The sequence below is a fragment of the Excalfactoria chinensis genome, chromosome 1 (genome assembly GCF_039878825.1).
Source record: "Excalfactoria chinensis isolate bCotChi1 chromosome 1, bCotChi1.hap2, whole genome shotgun sequence".
Taxonomy (NCBI): domain Eukaryota; kingdom Metazoa; phylum Chordata; class Aves; order Galliformes; family Phasianidae; genus Excalfactoria; species Excalfactoria chinensis.
The window spans coordinates 66,314,049-66,334,461 of NC_092825.1; the positions used below are offsets into that span (position 1 = coordinate 66,314,049).

The following is a 20,413-nucleotide window of genomic DNA, read 5'->3' on the forward strand; positions in this document are numbered from 1 at the left end:
CTGAGCAGTCCCAGGGCTCTCAGGCTTTTCTCACGAGACACATGCTCCAAGACCCTAATAATCTTTGTGGCCCTCCACTATACTCTCTCTCAATGTTTCTTGTCTTTGTTGAACTGGGGAGCCCACAGCTGGACAAAGTATTCCAGATGTGGCCTCACTCTGTAGAGGGGGAGGAGAAGCTCCCTTGGCCTTTTGGTTATGCATGCTCCTTCTAATTCTAAGGCCAGAATACCACTGGTCTTGGATTCAAAGGCACATTACTGGTTCATGGTCAACCTGTTGTCCACCAGGATACCTAGGTCCTTATCTATAGAGCTTGTTTCTAACAGGTCAGCCCCTAATCTGCGCTGATGCATGTTTTTATTGCTCCCTGGGTGCAAGACTCTACACCTGCCCATGTTGAACCTCATCAGGCTCCTCTCCACTCAACTCTCCAGATCTCACTGAATGGCATCACAGCCTTCTGGTGTGCCACCCACCCCTCCCAGCTTTGTGTAATCATCACTTGCTGACAGCATATTCTAAACATTCATCCGGGTCATTGATGAAGATGTTGAACAAAGCTAGAATGAAATGGCATCATCTGTTTTGCCATATAGCTGCTACTTTCCTTATAGGTGATTAAAATATGGGACAATACCAAGAAGGAATCTAAGAAATATCATTCAATTCCAATTGAAATAATTGGAATACCGTGTTATCTGGAAAAGGAGAAAGTGGAGAACTTGTGATTCTGAGGCAGCAAGAAAAGTGAGATTAGGAAAAGTCTTTTGTTTTATAACAGCCATAGACTTTCGGCATCCTTACCTGTAGCCATTCTGCTAAAATCCAGTCTAAAACAGAGACACAATGCAATAGCTTTCTTAAATTAAAAGCAAAGAGTGTTCCCCATGAAGTTCCATTCAGTTACTTTGATGTTGCATGTGTTTTGAAAGTAAACTATGTATAAGGCCAGCTGTAGAACTCCATTAAACACTGTTTAGAAGGTCATTGTGATTCACAAGGTTTTTAACAAGGTTAACAAAAACAAAAACCCTTGTCTCCAGCTTTATAACAAAGAATCTTGGTTTGTTGTTGTTTTAATCAGAATAAGTCCATAGTACATTCAACTTACACAGGTTAAAAACAAGAGCAGGTGAAATTGACAAAAACTGTAGTTATTGGCATTGCTCTGGATTGAATGGATATACTACTGACACACTGTCTTCCATCCCAATGAGATCATAAAAATTCCAGCAGAGCTGTTTTTTTGTTGGTGTTTTGTTGTTGGTGTTTTGTTTTTGTTTGGTTTTGTGTTTTTGTTTTGTTACCATGAGATCTGATAATACCTTCAGCCACATTCTGCAGAGAAGTCTTTCTGACAGAAACCACAACAGTGACTTTCCTTCCAGTAAGAGATGATGACATTTGGGCTTCTGAAATACTGCTTGCTTGGACTGTTTTATGAAGGCCCATTTATGATGGTATGACACAATGGAAGTGACCTAAAACATAACATAAAACATTTCATTTCAAGTAATTCTTTAGTGCTCTGCTAGTGTAAATCAAGTGCAGTATGTAGGAATGAAGTCCGCTAAATGTCAAGTACAGCAATGACCACATATCGCCTTTTCAGTGGCAGAATCATAACTATTCTGTTCCACTGTTCAACTAGACTCATTTAATTATTAATTGTGTTAATTAACACCAAAGTTAAAAGCTTCAATAATTATTATAACCTTAAACAATGTTTTCAAGTAATTCTAAAGAAGCTTTCTTGATGCTTTGATTTTATGCAGAATGGCTACATTTACAGATAATCAAACAATATCAACTTTGTTTTCTAGGTGTGCTGAGCAAAAAAGGGATACCTCTACCTGGAAATAATGACTTTTGGACAATGTGAGCTCATTTAAATTCCAAACTACTTCAATATTACAATTTTCATTATAATGGCCATGGGGTTATTAAGGGAATAGTTGCTCTAACAGTTGCTTTTTAGCTTACAGAGCTAAAGTAGAGCTTAAAACAATGACGTAGGATTTGTAGACCAGAATGAAAAATGTATTATTAGGCACAGTGAACATGGCTTATCAAGGGAAAGTCCTGCCTTAGTAATTTGACCACTTATGATAAGGTCAGATGCTTAGTAGATAAAGGGAAGATGGCAGATGTACTCTTTCTGGATTATAGTATTGCCTTTGATGCTGTACCTCCTAGCATGCACAAACTGCCCAGCTGTGAGAGGAACAAATCCATGCTACGTTGCGTGCTAAATGCAAAGCTCAAAGGTTTGTTGTAGTGAAAGGGCTACATTTGGCTGGCAGCTGGTCACTAGCAGTGTTCCCCAGGGCTCAATTCAAGGACCAGTTCTGTTCAACATGTTATATCAGTGATCTGGAGGCAAGAGTGAAGCACATCCACTGCAAGTTTGCTGATGATACTGAGCTGGAAGGTGCTGCTGACTCTCTAGAAATATAAGACTCCAGTGGAGCACTGGGCAATAATCAGCAGTACAAAGATGTACAGACAAGCCTGATGCTGCAGCTGGAATAGAGCAATTCCAGAAAAGTACAGAAGCAAGATGCTGGAAAACAGCTTAGCAGGAAGTAATCTGAGAGTTCTGGAGACAACAGGTTTAGCATGAGTCAGTGGTGTGACAGTCGTGGACAACCAATCCAAAACTGCATTTTGGAGTGTATTAAGCACAGCACAACCAGCCAAAGAAAGTGATTCTCCCCCTATATTTAGTATTGGTGTAGCCTCATGTATTAAGAGCAGCTCAGCTATGGTTGCTCACCAGTCACACAGCAAAGTTTTTAAGGTTGAAGTGTAATATTGCATAATCAGCTAAAGAAACATTAGCCTTGAATCAGAGAGCCAGGAAACAAAGTAATTTTATGCCCAACCAATGATTTTCTTGAGGCTTACTGTGAAGCAAGTGCAAATATATTCAGTGATATTATGCTATTCCAAAAAAAATTTAACTAGTCTTTTCATCATCTTATGTATCGGGAATGTCAAAAAATACCAGAGTTACTGCAGTTAAATATATTTTAATGGAAAATAAACAAACAAACAACAACAAAACACCAACAGAAAAAAAAAAACCCAAACCTAACTGCAATCTCCACAATTGATACCTAGGCTTTGGAAAGCCTATGAATGCTAGTATATCTTCAAAGCATTTTACAGATCTGTCCTTTTTAGCACCACTCCAAGAGTAGAAAGAATACCTTTATTTAATGGAGAAACAAGCTGCAGCACAAAGACACGGTGACTCATCTGCCAGTTAAGTGCCTAGATACCATGGGGATGATACAAGAGCAGAGAACAGAGTGTCCAGAGCAGATCACATCCTCTGCAGCTAGTTTCCAGTACATTAATCACATCTCCTTTCTATATTTATTCTTTCATTTATTTGTTCTGTTGAGCATTTTCTATGCCCATGCTGCACTGCAGTTTGTTCTCTTCTCATACCTGCGCATCATCCAACCAGTTCCATCACATAGGATGTTTAGTTCCCCTGCCAAGCAGTTATTTGTCTTATACCAGTGGTTCCTGGAAACTGCAAAGATTTTTATCCCCCTGTATCTTCTGAGATTCCTTTCTCAGTTGATCCAGGCAGCTGGGCTCCTTTGAATTTCCAGTGGCTCTTTGAAAATACCACAGTGGAGAAGGGCTTCACACTGAAAATCAGTTCTGCTGTTTTTTGTCCTGAAGGATAGCCATTTTCCAGTAAAATTCTAAGGGTGCAAGCCTGAAGCAGAGCTCTCTGTTCATCAGCTTGTGCTCATTTTTCAAAGCTTTCATGTATTTAAACATCTTCAAAATTCTCTTTTGCCGTCAATAATTCAACACTTTCTAACTATTCCTACTAATCTCACTGTTTATTTCATATATTGCTCATACACACAACACTTTTCTTTAGCCATTCAAAGAATTAGAAAACAAATAAATAGATAATTTGAGCTCTACATAGAGACTCTTCTTTCAGGTGTTTAATTGTACAGCAACAATCGAAACCAATGATGCTTTCATATACAAATAATGTAAGAAACCAACAACTGTTGATATCTATTTCTGCTTCTGGGTATGCATTTCAGAGTCCAAATTTAGGCATTTGGGGAGATGGGATGAAGGCAGATGTCAGCTCAGAAAATTAATGCCAAATTCTCTGTGCTTCATAACACTTTACCAAGACCAATCTTATTTAGCAACCTCTAGTTGCCACCTGTTTCACTTAATTTAGGCCTAGCAATCTCATCTTGCTTTAAGAACAGCTTGGAAGAGACTTAGGCAGATTACCTTATCTTCTTGTGTTCATGAGATTACAGCTCTTTTGTTCTTATAGATAATCATATCTGAAGTTCTGATAACATAATTATACGAATTACGAACTTAAAGACTGGAACTGCCTTCTGCTACCCAGATCCATATCTGTGCTTAAGCTCTATAAAAGCATTTGACACTCAGAGAAATATGTGGGGTAAATATATACTCAAAATATGCTAGTTCCTCCTCTTCAAGATGTTCTTAGTTCCTCATCTGTGAAGTACTGTGATATCACTAAGACTGCAACAAAGCTGTTTAGATTTACTGGTTTCTTGTATCTTTTTTTCTTTTTTCTTTTTTAATTTAAAGGGGTTCTTCCTGATAAATGTTCTTTTAAACTCTGCAAGGCACCTTTACCTTTGAGGACAGAGTGACCCTAACACTTAACTAACTGGGAAATTACTATAATATGATTTTATCTAACATGCATCGTTAAGATCATCACGTCCCTCTTTTTGGCAGAAAACTTTCTACCAAAAGACTTATTTCAACATATACTTTTAGTTCTGTTTGACTTCAGAAAAAGGCTACAGATATGAAACAAGATTATTATCATTCTATAGGTGCCATTTTTACACACTTTTCCTAAGCATCTAATGTTGTTTGGACAAACCTAAGTGGATTTGGTGCTTTAGGACTATTCCTAGACTCATAATGAGATTATAATCTAGGCAAAGCAACAGATCGAACAAACTCTGAGAAGACTGTTCCTGTGTTGGATGGATGCCTCAATAAAAGACAGCAAAGCAAAAATGCAGAAAATACATGATCTAGATAACCACTGAGGCAGAGTTATGCAACCAGAAATATATATTATTATGGCAGCAGCATTATTAACTTAGCCTTCAACTTTTATTTAAATTCAAAATAGTAGCAACAACTGGCACCACAGTAGTTAAATCAGTGTGGAACAATTACATATTCATTCAAAACAAACCAAACAAAACCAAAAACCCAAAAAAAAACCCCAACCATCTATTGTATCACCACGAAAATGGTAACATCTTCTCATTTTATAATGCCCTCACTGCAGCTTTACATTTCATTACATCTTAGTGATGGAATCCTCTTCTGTAACAACTGATGGTTATTAGTATGCTATTTAGACAGCTTTTAGTATAACGGTTCTTAAATCAGGCTTCTGGAATTATACATAATGCATAGCAATAATCCCTATATTCTTTCAGTACTGTAACAGGTAATTACAGAAAAATTCATGCAGTTGAGTAGTAATGAGTTTGCCAGTGTACACTGTACAGTCACATGCAACTGAGATTTAAGTAAATAAGCCTGTAGCCATGACCATTATTGATGTGGCCAAAACTTTTGCTTTGGAGAAAGCCTTAAAAGCAGCAAATGTCAAACAGAATTCACAAGACACTGGAAAGTCCTCCAGTTCGGTGTTGTTTTCTTTCCCCCCTATGCCTGATGTTTGCCTTCTCATCTTACCCTACTCAGACCCCTGGCTAAGAGAAGAAAGTCCTTACACAGCAGTTAAAAGAGCATGGCATACTCACACACTGGAAACAGACAATCATCAATAATGTTCAAATTCAATAATTCCAACATGGCTGCAACTATGCAGGACAGTCCCTTATGGAAGACTACTTCATCTACATGCAAAAAGGATTGTCTAACATTTACACAGAAAGGGAAAATCTACTCTAAAGCTTCCAATGATAATGGTGCAGGAGGAAACATGGCATACAGATTTCATATTTAGCTGTTCTTTGCAGTTCACAGGGGCCACGTGGTTCATGCAACCCGTATTTTCAGTTAGCAGGAGTCCATTGTCTAAAGACACTTCTACAGTCATGCCTTAATTTTATACTCTGAAGTACTGGAAGCGTAACAAATCCCTGCTGTGAGCTCGTTTGCTAATGTGCCTGTCAAAATGATTTTTTTGTTTATTCATCTTAAGAGTCAGATAGTTCAAATCCACTTGCAATTGGTTCTGGCCATCATCAATTTAGGAAGAAGTCTAGCAAAGAAAAGGGTATCACATTTGCATCCTAGGAACAGAAGCAATCCTGGATGCCTCAAGATTTTAACAATCTGCCTTTTCACAAGGGAATTTGGATCAAACCTAATCTTTTTTGCCTTAAATGTCCCTTATACAGATCAGGCAAGGAATCCACTTAGGGAGAAATTTGTATTCAGTTGTGTTCAAATATAATAGGATAAAGCAAGCTCCCGAAGCATCAAAGGAAACCTTTTCAGTCAAACAAGAAAAAAAGGTAGTTTATTAGAATTGTGTCACTTTACATGGTTCATCCATAATATATTTTTATCACCCACAAAAGTAATTGCTTTCAGTAACTGGATAACCTGAAGTGTCTGATCTGCTTTCACTGAAACACTGACATGGCTATTTCTCATCGCTAACAACTTGCCCACTCCCTTCTCAGCATGCTGAGTGAGGACAAGAAGTTACCTTTTCCAGTCTGATACAATGGCTTTGGACTCTAGAGACTGGAAACATAAATCACATTTTTCTAGGCATTCATTTTGAACCAGGATGCTGTTTATTCAGAAATTAAAAAGCTTCAGGAGCTCATATATGATATATTGAACATTCTATTGTAAACTATTCTACCAGACAAATTTTTCAGCTTGCAGATTTCTCAGTTCCCAAATAATTTCAGTTTTCTGCTAAAGACCACTTTAAAAGCAATCTAACGGCAATTTCTTAAGTACACATAGCATCATTATAGATTAGAATAACATTACAGCAGAAATCCCAGGGAAATAGCATTTGTTATCCTCAGGAAAAAAAAAGAAATAATAATCTTAGTCATTTTGGACCATGCAGATGGTCTCCTGACAGAGAAATCTAGATTAATTTGCCGGTTTGATTAAAAAAATTAAATCTCTAACTTAACGCCAGAAACTTCTCTGCACATATCTCACAAGTTTGATTTTTTTTTGGCATGAACTAAAGCTTTCAAGAAAAGCTACTAGATTTCAAAATCTATTTTGTTTTAATGCAAGTTCCAGACATCTGTCAAAAAGCTTGATTTTGGCAATGAGCGTTAACTCGATCATTGCACTTCAAGGAACTGCTGACAAACTGAAAGGGAAAAAGTGCTGCCAAGTATTTAAGAATGAACACTGACCAATATTAATGACAGTCAGTTTTTTTTTTAATAGCTGCAAGAAGGACTATAAATAACATTACCTGTTAGCAAGTCAGTTGTCACCACTGATGTGTCTGAGAAACAAATAATGGGTTTCAAAGTGGCTGCCTACTGATGAACATAATCCAAGCTTCACGTACGTTCAGATGAACTGCAGGTCTGAATGAAAAATCACTTCAGAGAGCAGATTCCCTTGGATGCCAGCTTTGTAACATTCCAAAATACAGAAAACTCTCCATCCTCGCCCAGCCAGAAGGGCAATGTCAGATGTCCTCTCAAGCCACCTGTCTTCACATTTTCTAAAGCACTGCTCCAATTCAAAAACAGCTCAAATCTTAAATGCAGGTTAAATTGATACATAGCATTTGGTAATCTGCCATCAGAATATTGGTTCGGAGATTCTTTTTCTAACCGTGAGCTCCTTGACTGTTTCTCTTCGTACGTTGTCTGAAAAGGTTTATATTTAGCACACAACCCCTTTCAACACAGGAATTACGGGAGAGATTTATGAAGATTTTAAAATTGAGAATTGCAGCCTGTCAGTTTTTCTACATACAGCTCTGAGCCCAGTTGTGAATTCATGGAGGTGGAGGTGGATGTGTGGGGGAGTTGCAGGCTTTCTTTTCCTTCTTGCCGATGGGGAAAAAATAGGCAAGAGAAAAGGAATACCAGGTTCATAACATAAGGACCCTAATGTTCATATTGCCACAGAGCACAGCAAGCAGATGGTGGTCTCTAAGGGAGAGCCATATATCAGTGCAACCACTCAACAACCCAAGGGTTGCCTAAAGCTGCATGCAATTTTGAACACTAGAGTCGATGAGAGTGAGATGTGCTTTAAAAATAAATAAATAAATAAATAAACAAAGAAAAGCTGCACATAATATAAACATGTTTGGCTTTAAGGAGAAAAAAAGATGCCTATTTTTAAAAGCATAAACAGGTTCATATGGTGTATGACAGCTTGATATACTACCTTCACATTTTAACTCCTAGTCCACTTCGGTATTTTCAAGAGGACTACATTCAGTATTTCACTGGGTAAGAAGCACTGCATTTAAGCCTTCAATTGAGAATCTCTCCCATACTCTAGCGGACAGAACTTTCCATTGGAAGAACACAGATATTTTCAGAATATGGCGTAGTTTGGCTACAATTAGGAAAATTAACTGCTGAACTACCTTACCATGACACGCTGTATTCCTCGCTGTCAAACATATTGAAGGCCACAATGTTTTTCTACAGCATGTCAGAGATTTAAGCGCAAGAGAAGGGAAATAGGGTCCAGGTGCTGCACCAGCAAGATTTGGGCTTCTAAGATTAAGTGATACTATTTAGGGAGCATCTGGGGAGAAATGAAATCTCCCTGGTAAAATAGAACAAAAATATCTTCAACAGGTTTTCTAGGCTATACGGAAGTCTTGAAACTGAACTTAAAGTGAATCTGAAGTCCAAAAAGGGAAGGAATGAGAAATGGAGGAAGTGTGGGTATACCCACCATATACCCAACAAATCAGTGGAGGCTTTCACTTTCGCCCTTGTGAAATGGATACAATCAGGGACCCATCTGAGGTGTTTGTACAGGAAAAAAGGACAATCAGATTTGCATGAACCTGAGGAGCTATGACCATAAAAATGATATGAAACATGTTGGGATAACTCAAAGAGCCTTAATAGGTGGATAGATGTTTTTTAGAAGAAAAGACTGAAAGGGCAAGAAGGAGATGTGCACAATATAAGCACTCAGTAGCAAGATCGTTGCTACAGGATTGCCAGTAGGGGGTGGGAGCTTATGGACCAGAATCAGAAGGATGACAAAGCAGGGGTACCTACAATGGATGCCTCCTACAAACCTCCAAATCAAAGCCTCATCTGATCAACAGGAAGAAGCCTAATGAACAAAGGCCTTTGTTTCAACTACCTTAAAGCATAATATAGTGACATTCAGGCAATTCAGGAGATTTAAGTAGCTTATCCAGGAGAATTTTGATAGAAATGCTGACAAATGGCTCAAGATAGTACTCTGCTGGACCTGCTACTTATGACTAAGAAAGAAGTTGCTGGGAATGTGCTTGGTTCAGCCTTTACCACAGTGATCATAACTTAACAATTTCAGATCTTAAAGGAGTGAGGAAGACAAGTTGCAGGGCAAGATCCTGGGCTTCCAGGCTTGTTTGTACAGGTGTAACCCTATGAAACACTGCTTTGACAGGCAAGGAGGCTTGGAAAAGCTGACTGATCTTTAAGATCTACGTTCCAGGAACAGAAGCAATCAATTCTGGTGAGCCAGAAACTGAGTAATCACACCAGGAGTTCAGCTTGCCTTAATACAAAAACTCCTGATTAAGAAAAAGGGGCGTATATGGAAGTTGGAAGTTGAGACGGGTGACCTGGGATACATACAGAAGCATTGCCTGTGTGAGGCGTAGCTGGGGAGACAATGTTGGACTGAAGCTGAAACTCAGTGAGGGCTGTGAATGAGTCTAGCAGCTGGAGATGGTTAGCTAGTGGTGACAAGTGCTATGCCACAGCAAAGAAGAAGCATGTTGTGAACCATTTAATCAGCATTTTATTACCCAGATCTATGAGACCAGAAGAAATGCATTCAAAGCTGGCTAATGCTTCCAACAAAAATAAATAGACTGATTTAGTTCAGATAGCTTTTACTGAGAATACAAAATTGAATACTCAAAGTTCTTCCCTCTCAGATCAGAAACCTCAAGATGGTCAGGAGGAATAGAGGAAAAACAAGTGTGGTTTTTAAGGGAGGATACCTGAAGGGAACCATTTTGTTTCAAAGGATCTTTTTTTCATTAGAAACAATATCAGAACAAGGCAACTTCACAGCTTCCAATAGAGAAAAAATAAAAAAATAATTAAAAAAAAATAGAGTAGATTCAGTGTTTTCAAGTAAAACTCTAAGGTTCCACTTTTATTTGATCTTCCAATGAAGATACTGTACTCATATCCAGAACTAGGTGAACCAGGCAGGAAATCACCTCCTTTCTTACTCAAAACAAGCTTCAAAACCATATTCAGTCTGAAACCTTGAGGACAGATCATTAAAACCACCTTGCCATATCTGAAGGGTCTAGCAATTTCATTCTATTTTGAGAATATCAAGAAAAATGTGGGGGCTCTATCACCCCCCCCCCGAAAACATATATATATGGAGGAAATACATGTTAAGTTGTAGCTGACAATGGAAGTACTGTATACCGGGACTAGGCAAGTAAGTTTCCCTTAATCTTCAATAAGATCCCTGCTAGACTTTGGATAAATTTTCTGTCACAGATCTCGTTTCAGAAGAGGGCATATAAAATTCACCCTAACACAGACCTTCTGGGACTATGTTAAGAATTCTCTGTTGTACCATAACACAAGTAAACAGCAAAACATTGGATAACTGGCCTTTCTGGGCTGAAGTATACGTGGCAATAAGAGAAAAAGCTCAGAGTCATTCAAAGGTGATACTTCCGAGTTTGTTATTTGGCTTTCTATGCTCAGAGGGATGGCAGGGTCTTCGTGCAAATTTAAGGTCAGTACTTAGAAACATTTCTGCATGGAATGGTAACATACACAATGTAAAAATTCAGACCAAAACAGTCTTTCAAATATAGCTTCAGTGTTTGGGTATTTGAAAAAGTTTCTAGTTTGTTCCCATGCAGTACAACTTGTGATTTTTCCATTCGAAGTTAAAGTCATGAATCTGAAAGTCTCTCTTTCTTTATGTAAACAATCAGCATTCCTTTTAAGATTCACTTTTCTTTGAGTAAATACTCTGTCTCAACTATAATTTCTAGCTATTTAATCAGTAACAGGTTTCCTAAGAACAGAAAGCAGAAAGTGATTGGTTTAAAGTAGAACCCGTTTTTATGAGCATCTCCTTCAGCAAGCAGATTTTCTGTAGCATATATATTCCTAAAGGTTTTTCAGTCTTGGTATCTAAATAAACAAGACTCCTACAGGATGAAATGCACATTAATAATCCCAGTTGTAGATACATCATTACCTCTTCATCAAACATGCTGCAGGTTGATTATCAGTATAATAAAAATTCCCAGGGACAGCTGGGCTTTTGCTTTCCATTTCAATTCCACTTATCCCATTCCATACAATTCTAGCATCAAAAACATTTCTGTACACAGCTGGAAGTACCTAAAATGTCTGCTCCTTCCTGTCAGGACACCCATCTCAGACTGCCTCAATGCCTCCTGAGGGGAAGGAAGTCAACATGAAGCCTCTAGAAGAAGAAAGGGCTTTTCCTCCCAGGGATGCAGTTTTATCTCAGGCTGAAAGAGGATTAACAGGAGCAATTGCCTAAAGACCCATAATAGATTTGTTGTGAAATGGGAAACAGATTAAAAACATATGTGCTTTCTATGCTTTCTGTTGTCCATACATGGCACTGAAAAGTCTTAGTTTAAAAATAAAAAATAAAAAATTGAAGATCTTTTAAAGGAAATGCTTGCAAAAGAAAAATCTACAAGGTAAGGTAAATAGTCAAATTAGATCCTCAATTTTTCTTATAAATCTCGTCAAAAAGGAGAACAAAATTCCAAGCCACCTTCATTTCAGTCATCCTTACAAAAGTATGCTTATACTGGATGAAGAAATTGAAGATCATAGAATCATGAAGGTTTTCTTTGGGCACACTCCAGGGCCTCAGTTTCTTTCCTGCAGTGAGGAGCACAAAACTGAACACAGTACCCACAGGTACTGCCTCACCAGAGATAAGTACAGGTGGGTGATCTCTAGTCCTTCTGACTACACTAGCTCTGACACAGGCTAGAATGTTGTTGGCCGTCTTGACCACCTGGGCACGTTGCTAGCTCACGTTCAGCTAACTGTCAGCCAGCACTCCTGCCCTTTTTCTTCTGCACAGCTTCTCAGCTACTCTGTCACAAGCCTGCAGCATTGCATGGGATTCTTGTGACAGAAGTGAAGGACTCAGCACTAGAATTTGTTGAACCTCAGACGATTGGCCTCGGTCCATTGATCCAGCCTATCCCGATCCCTCTGTAGAGCCTTCCTACCCTGAGGCAGACTGAAACTTCCTCTTGACTTGGTGTTTCATTTAAAACCACATACTTGCAGTACATTGTTTTTCAGATTCTGTTTTTGTCTACGTATATTACTGAAAGAATAAGGAGACACCCACCATATCAAAATTCTCCTAAACAGGAACTCTCATCATTAAATACAGATAGCCAATGTGTTCAGCTGAATGGTATGAAGTCCTTAACTCATGTACAGGTAAAAGAATAACACTGTTAATGATCTGCCCATTAAAGTCAACCACCTACATTTCATCACCTGAGATAAAAGTGGTGAAGGAAGAAGTAATGCAGGAAAAGTCTAGGCACGGATCTAGTTCCCGTCTTAACAGTAAAGCTGTGAATACAACCCTACCTTGTGATAATGGAGTATATACCACATTGTCTACTGTTGGTGAATTGAAAGAGTGCTCAGATGCCTTCCTTTTTCATCCCACAAATGTGCCATACCATTTTTATTCCTGAGGTCTCACAGGATTCTTTTTCATTGCTTTAGGACTTACACATCCATTTTAATGACAACATTAATTGACGTGTGGCACCGAATCACATGAAAATGAGAGAACAGGTGTTTCCAGGGGAGAAGGCCTGTTGTCAAGTTAGCAGGCAAATATTTAATTTTCAGACTTCAGAGACAGTTATTCAGTATGTATTATCAATGTAGTACACAGCCTAGAAATGATTTCAGAGTCTGAATCCTCAGTTTGCTTGTTATATCTGGTAGCTGGAGGACATACAAGGGAAGGTGTCTGATTAACAACATGGCCTGACACCACTGAGATTCCTCAACAATATGGAACTGCACAGCGCTACAGGTAAGACCTGAGCTTGCAGCAAAGTGGCATGCAAATGTCAGTTCTCAAGAGGGAGCAAACCTGTGAGTAAGTCCTCAAAAACCAAACAGTACTTGACCGAACCTAAGTCACTCTCTGTAGAAAATAAAAGCTCAACAGTTTCAGTGCTAGAATCATGGAATCTTCAGAGTTGGAAAGGACCTCTGAGGGCCATTTTAGTCCAACTCCCCTGCAATGAATATGCACAGCCAGATCATGCTGCCCAGGACTTTACCCAGGCTCACCTTGAAAGTCTCCAGGGATAAGGTACCAACCACATCACTGGGCAACCTGTTCCAGTGCCTCACCATCCTCACTGTGAAATATTTTTTCCTTATAGAGAAGGTGGATGTGGCCGTGCAGAAGGCAAATGGAAGCCCTCATGTGTAAGCCTAAAGGCCGAAAGGAAACATGCAGAACATTATTTCTTTGTTTCAATAAATATTCAGAAAATAAGTCAAGACTATTCCAGTTCTGGAGCCCCCAACACAAGGACATGAAGCTGTTAGAGCAGGTGCAGAAGAGGGCCATGAAGATGATCAGAAGGCTGGAGTAGCTCCACTAAGAGGATAGGCTGAGAGAGGAAGGTTATAACATGTCTGCTATGGGGTTCTGCTTCCGCTTTCCAGTTTATAGAGGGATCTGAGATTAACCGGAGAGGTGTGGTGACACTGCCTGTATTTAGAATGATGGAAGAATGAACCGACTGAAAGGAAAATTCACTCTGTGTTTTGAACTAAGTCATGGAACAACCAAAACTTGCTGATGGACTTTGATATTTTAAATAGAAAGGAGGAAACATGGATACTTATTTCAGTAGCTCAGTACACAAACCCTCAGAGAGGTTTCCTGCACAACCCGGCTGGTAAAGATCTTATAAAACTTTTCCCAAACCAAATAATCTTGCTATTCAGTGTAGTTTACAAATTAGAAATGACAAGGGAACATGACTTGGTCAACTCTAAGGACTAAACAGCTGTTCCCTATATCATAAGATCATAGAATTATTAAAGTTGGAAAAGACCTCTAGAATCATCTAGTTCAAACATCAACCCATCACCAACAAACCAAGTAAACCATGTCCCAGAGTGACACATCTACTCATTTCTTGAACACCTCCAGGGACAGTGACTCCACCACTTCCCTAGGCAGCCTGTTTCTCTGCCTTGTCACCTTTGATGAGAAGTTTTCTTCCTTCCAACCCTTCCTGTAAATGAATGCTACACAGGAGAGCCTCCAGTTGTCTGGGACACCTGGTTGACCAGAACTGTTGATAAGTGACAGAAAGTGTCTTAGTGAGCACCTCCACCAGCTCCCTCAGTGTCCTGTGGTGGATCCCATCTGACCCTATGGACTTGCAATTGTCTATGTGGGGTATCAGGTCATTAACTGTTTCCTCCCGAATCGTGAGGGGTTTATTCTGTCTTCCAGCTCAAGGTTCTGACTACTCTGAGAATAACTATTCTGACTACTAAAGACAGAAGCAAAGAAGGTATTCAAACCTCAGCCTTTTCCTCATCCTGGTGGCAACGTTTCCTGCTGCATCCAATTTTGTTGTTAACATATTTGTGGATCAGGCTTTTCCTTGAATAGTCATACATACATTGGAGGCTGCTCTTATAATACACTGCTGATTGTTAACTATCAAAACTGGAATCCACTGATTTTCAGAGAACAGAGCAACTTAAAAATGATCTCCCTCTAAAAGCAAAGAAAGCAAAGTACTTTTTAAAAATAAACAGAAGTTGAGGAAGAACATCTACTACATTGTGGCTTCAAAACAATAGCAGCAATTCTTACATGGTATCAGGCATTTTCTAAAGAGGTTATTTAAGTCACTGGAAGACCTGCATCACACTTCTCTTTACATCAAAGAAATTACATTGTTTCTCCTAATTTAAACGCATACAAGATCCTGCCAAATCTGATAACTGTCCTGGTTTAAAAGTCTGTAAATCATTTTAGATAAACAAAATCCTATATTCTCCTTCGTAACAAAAATTCTTCATGCTTACTGAACTTTCATGACCTGTACCTGCTGTATAGTAAATGGCACATGTATCTTAGAACACCATTACTTAGTCACCATAAAGTCCTCACAAGTTAGAAAATTTAGGCTTTTTCTGACCTGAGGAATATGTAAGGTGAATGCCAATTACGCTTGAAAAATGATGAAATACAAAAACAGCCAGCCATAGGATATGACTATAGGGTCATGTCTATCTATTTTAATTCATATGATCTCATAAAAACATCACACTTTCCTTTCCCATTGGGAGCAAGAGAGCTATATTAATTCCTTCAGCTCAGATATATTAGGATAGCAGTACACATGATGGACATTACCCATGTAGCTGGTTTCAAGGCTCTTGGGAAGTTTCTGGCCCCAAGCAGAAATACACCAGAAATTTGTCACAGGAGATGCTTATTTCAGTATCTGAGGGAGCTGAAATCTTTCTCAGGCACACTTCCATTAGCAGTGTAGGTTATTAGCTTGGCCAGTTATGTCTTATCCTATACACAAAAGTGTCATTGTGAAATCCCCCATGACTTGCATCAGGATGTCAATGCTAAAAGCTTAACCCTACACTTAACCTGTATCTCTGCTTCTGAATGTCCAGATTTCTGGCACGAGTACACCTTGGTAGGCAAAAATATCCAGAGAAAGCCAAACTAAATAATAATAATAATAATTAAAATAAATAAACAAATCAATGTTCAAGTTTCCAAACAGGCGTTTCTCGCAAATGATTTGTGAAATTAAAGAGCAACAAACAGCAACATCTTGTGCTATCTCGGTCTACCTCTTTTTCTGCTCTAAGAAGTAGGTTATAAATATCATACTTGGGCAGTATTTCCTGTCAGACATGTGGATGTCATGCATTTACTATCAAAGCAAGTATAAAATATTAATTTCTTATTAAAGATTTAGTTAAGTCAGATATGATTTCTGCTTCATTTTATCATTGGGATTGGTGGTGAAGAGTGATTTGTTTTATCAATACCAATATCCACAGGATACAGCAGTGCAGAACCTGTGCTTTCCACTGCTGACAATCATTACACTTAAGTAACTGTACTTTCTCTTAGTGTTCAGAATTTCCACAATTGTCTGGAAATGTCATTGAACTGTAAAAATTCAGGGGTTTCTTCCCCTGCACAACAGCAAAGTGGCTCAGTCTTCATGTCTTCTAAACATCTTTACTTGCTCAAGGAATTAATTGTTAGCAACTAAGTGCAAAACAGGCCATTACATAGTACCAGACCATTTAGTGCTACGGTAGGGCAGGCATTCTTTTTTCTCACTGGGTGTCCTGTGGGGGAGAATGGTGGCCATCAGGAGACAATTGCAGCATGATAATAGATTGAGCATATTTAGCTCTGAAACTTTGGACTAAGGTTGCCAAGAGGAAAGTCATGAGATTTCCACCTTCCCCTGGACCCCCATGAGATCTTTTGCTATTTGTACTGTTCTTTAAGCTTTTCCTTGGACAATGGGAAGGGGAAGGTGAGCAGGTGAATGCAAGCCAAACAAAATTACACTTTTTTTCCCTTTCTCATAGAATTGCTGAGCATTGAAGCTTTTAACTGCTGCATGTGGAAATGAAAACACTTATCCATATTCTTTCTGCTCTCCCCTATAGATAAGTTTTTTTTTTTTAAGAAAAAGTTTGAATTTTCCATGTTCCTTTTCTCTGAAGTAGGGACTGCATTCCTTTAAGGATAATTCACAGCCTACAACTGCAAACAGTGGCCCTTCAGTAAGGGAGATCACAGAATCTGTTTCCTTAACCCCTAATAGTGCAATATTTCTGTAGAAATGTCCTTTCCAAAACCCTAAATACTGAAAAAAATATGCCAGCCTGAAGCACAGCGCTGACAATAGGAAACAAAATGCAAATATCCTCAGTTGCTTCCAGTTCTGAAATCTTGTTAAGAGTGCAAGGTGCTTCAGTTCTTTATTTTTAGTAACAGAGGCCATGCATGCAGAGGGATTTCCCCCAGCCAATCCATCCCAGACGGTGTGAGCTGCTAGATACAGCAAAAGATTCTGTGGAAGAGGAAAGGCCAACCATCTGCTGAGAGAACTTAGGGCTTTGTGTGTGTTTTTCCTTCTGACCTAAAGGGCAGATGCTTCTTAATAAGCTTCTAGCATGGCACAACAAGATAACAAGTGTTAAGATAACAAGTAGCTTGCTGATGCAAGTGTGAGACAGAAAAGATAAGTTCATACAAAGCCTATTCACCAAAGGCAGACATCAGAGGTAATGCATGTACAAGTGATGTCCACCTCTTGCAATCTTGCCGTAACATGTATGCAAAGCTGTGAGAACTGTCTATGACATGAGTCTATAGAAGACAGCAGACTGGGATCAAAAGTACGCAACACAGCAGGCAGTGTCTTGCCTATTTTTCCAAGCACATCCATCTGCAAAAAAAAATAGTAGTCTTGCTTGCTTTCATGGGTATCTCTCAACACAGGACAAACATGCCTAAATTATTAAGAGTGAGCATGCAAGTGTGCATAGTCTGCATTAACAGACTAAACACAGCTGAGGATATTATTCCTTCAAGAGGCTGTTTCCATTTTTGCTATAGAGGATTCCCAGGAAATATATGAAAACTGAACACAATATTCAGGCATCGTAGCAAAGAGACATATGGAGAGAAGGAGTGCTACTTTTCAAGTAGCTTAACTAGACAAATATGGCAGCTGCTTTCAAATAGTTCACAGGTTTTAAAATGCTGCAAACAGTCTTGAGATGTACTTTTACACAAGGTGTGAGCAAGCAGTGGAGGTTCGGGAAAAACTGCATTTGATTCTTCAGCATGCATCACCCGCTTATTTCCGTGGATATGAATACAAAAACATGCTCAGTATCACAGATGAAAATGCAGCATATTTACAGTTCTTTTGTATCTGGAGTCAGAGTTAGTTCCTAGGAATGGGTATGAAGCAGTCAAAAGAATATAACCATGGACATATTTTTAAGAGACTTATTATTTAGACATTTTTTTTTTAGAAATAGCAGAGTCTGCAGAAAGATGAAGCCCTGTGACAGATGGCAACCATTATCACCTAATGTGGCTCTGCAAGGCACTTCACTGAGTGTGATACACAAATATGAACAGAATGGGGACTAAATGTAAGTAGATACTAAAACTACCAGTACAAGCAAATTAAGAACGTGTAGACCAGTTTTGGCCACTGGGATCTAGCAGCAGTAGATTTAGAATGCAGTCTACGTATAACAGTGAGGAGGCTAAGTAAGGCTGGTATCACTGCAGTAAGCTTGTTTGGATTTAAGCCAAAAGACACTTACTTGATGCATGCTACTGTACAAAAAATATACACAAACATTAGAAGCAGCAGGAAGCTAAACAGCTTAGCAGGACATGCAAAGAACAGCAGATAAGTAGGATGAACATGAAAGTGTATGCTACTGTGAGAACAGTCCAAAATGATTAGCGATCAATAGTAAGATATTCTGCTTAGAAAAGGAATCCAGAGAGTTACCTATTTCCTTGCTTCAATGAAAATGGCCACCCCTGAACTGAACTTGAAACAAAGAGCCTAATACTGCATATTAAACTGGGCAGAGTGTGACCTTCTGTTAGCTTGGTAAACGTAAGTGAAAAGTTTCACTGAGAATTAAATGCCAAAGTGAAGGCAACCTTGTCATCAGCATGAGGGCCTTTCCAGAGACTACTAGGATAATGCTTATGGGAACACTACACCATACAGTGGCTGTCAGACAGATCTTTCACATCAACCCAACAGAAGGAAAACAGAATACAAATGCCCCAATTTTGTCCTGGGCATAGCCCAGTGTACCTCACTGGGCTACAAGTGAGGTCAATGAATCATGGCGCTATCTTGTATTCCTGTTTTGAGGCTCTAATCCTCAAAAGACTGACCAGTGCCATTAATAAAATCCCCAACCATGGCTCCTCACATTGTTTGAGCCTACTTGTCATGTCCTTTGTGTTACCAGTTTGTCTGAGCTAGATACAGACATCTCCCTGTGAAGCTTTCCGCTGCAGATCATGAATGTCCATCCTCGTTCCCCTCAGAACACATTGCCCTGATTGTAGCTGCACACACAAACTCAGACATCTCATTAAAATCCATCAGTGAACACAAAAATGACAACCTACATCTTCCACCAGCCCAGCATTCAGCATAAGAAAAACTGAAGTGGCCATGATCTTTGCCTCAGAGGACTCTGATTCTTAGATGGTGATTGCTTCACTACTGCCCTTCCTGTTTGACTCAGAAGATATCACTACTTCAGAGAGGCTTCATCTTCTCACAAAACAGCTGCAAAACTGTCAGAAGTTACCATGCTACAAGAACATGAAATCATTTCCAATTTACCTGAGTATCAGCTGTACTATGGCAGTTCAGCAGCTGTGCCTGCAGAAGGGGCAGAAATGTTTTTGAAAGGATGAGGGAACAGCTGGGGACAAGAACAGCTAGAGCCAGCCTACAGTAAGACACCTCCTAATTGTTAATTGAAGACTTGAAAGGGTGAAACTGCCATAATTAATAGACTGAGAATCAGGAAAAACAAGATTAGGCAGAAATTCCCTTGAAGTAAATTCTGTGAATATAATAATGCAATTATGAAGCATTATTGCTCAAATACATGAGAACCATGTAAATTGCATACTGCAAATATCCTCAAAGTTACACAGGAATTAAATGCTATTTATAAGTCACTTCAGCCCAAGTCTTATGTCTCATATCTTAAAAGTGACGAAATGGAGAAAATCCAATGGTTGGTGATAGCTGGTAATTATTCCACATGAGATGGAGATCCAATCCTCCAGATGGTTCTCTAGATTCATGTGAAACTGAAAGCTGTTTCTTTTATTTAAGAGAGAAAAAACTTTGTGGCAATGCTTACTGAAGTCATTTCCACTCTGTGCATCTCATTTGTAGCCCCTGGCACAACAGAGCATGTGCCTCACTTTGAGCAGCCGTGTTGTGAACAAGGTCAAGGAACTGATCCAAAAAGACAGACAAATATCAAAATATTATTGCTGATATCATCATTGTCAAGCGCAG

The 20,413-nt window shown here is 39.0% G+C and overlaps 1 protein-coding gene across 1 annotated transcript in view; it reads right to left on the reverse strand.

Annotated features, from left to right (window-relative positions):
• The window catches only part of SHISAL1 (shisa like 1), a 183,895-nt gene extending 175,983 nt beyond the window's left edge, over window positions 1-7,912 (reverse strand). The window contains exon 1 of the mRNA XM_072357812.1: window positions 7,493-7,912. The gene's annotated coding sequence lies outside the window, so the exon portion shown is untranslated. The remainder of the gene's footprint in view (window positions 1-7,492) is intronic.
• Window positions 7,913-20,413: the final 12,501 nt, after the last annotated feature.